The sequence below is a fragment of the Mizuhopecten yessoensis genome, unplaced genomic scaffold (genome assembly GCF_002113885.1).
Source record: "Mizuhopecten yessoensis strain PY_sf001 unplaced genomic scaffold, ASM211388v2 scaffold4449, whole genome shotgun sequence".
Taxonomy (NCBI): domain Eukaryota; kingdom Metazoa; phylum Mollusca; class Bivalvia; order Pectinida; family Pectinidae; genus Mizuhopecten; species Mizuhopecten yessoensis.
This window is the reverse complement of record NW_018405552.1, coordinates 298,861-299,959: the sequence shown is the minus strand read 5'-3', so window position 1 is coordinate 299,959 and position 1,099 is coordinate 298,861.

Genomic DNA, 1,099 nt, shown 5'->3' with positions numbered 1-1,099 from the left:
TGTCGGTATCCAACAATAAATATGAAAGTGTGTCGGTATCAAACACTAAATATGAAAGTGTGTCGGTATCAAACACTAAATATGAAAGTGTGTCGGTATTCAACAATAAATATGAAAGTATGTCTGTATCCAACAATAAATATGAAAGTCTGTCAGTATCCAACAATGAATAAATATGAAAGTGTGTAAGTATCCAACGATTAATATGAAAGTATGTCAGTATCCAACAATAAATATGAAAGTATGTCGGTATCCAACAATAAATATGTAAATATGTCAGTATCCAACAATAATTATGAAAGTGTGTCAGTATCCAACAATAAATATGAATTTGTGTCGGCATCCAACAATACATATGAAAGTATGTCGGTATCCAATAATAAATATGTAAATATGTCAGTATCCAACAATAAAAATGAAAGTGCGTCAGTATCCAAAAATTAATATGAAAGTGTGTCAGTTTCCAACAATAAATACGAAAGTGTGTCAGTATCCTACAATAAATATGAAAGTGCGTCAGTATCCAAAAATTAATATGAAAGTGTGTCAGTTTCCAACAATAAATACGAAAGTGTGTCAGTATCTAACAATAAATATGAAAGTGGGCCAGTATCCAACAATAAATAAGAAAGTGTGTCAGTTTCCAACAATAAATACGAAAGTGTGTCATTATCCAACAATAAATATGACAGTGTGTCAGTATCCAACACTAAATATGAAAGTGTATCGGTATCCAACACTAAATATGAAAGTATGTCGGCATCCAACAATAAATCTGAAAGTGTGTCAGTATCCAGCAATAAATATGAAAGTATGTCGGCATCCAACACTAAATATGAATTTGTGTCGGCATCCAACGATAAATATGAAAGTATGTCGGCATCCAACACTAAATATGAATTTGTGTCGGCCTCCAACAATAAATATGAAAGTGTATCAGTATCCAACAATAAATACGAAAGTGTGTCAGAATCAAACAATAAATATGAAAGTATGTCGGCATCCAACAATAAATATGAATTTGTGTCGGCATCCAACAATAAATATGAAAGTATGTCGGTATCCAACAATAAATATGAAAGTATGTCGGTATCCAACA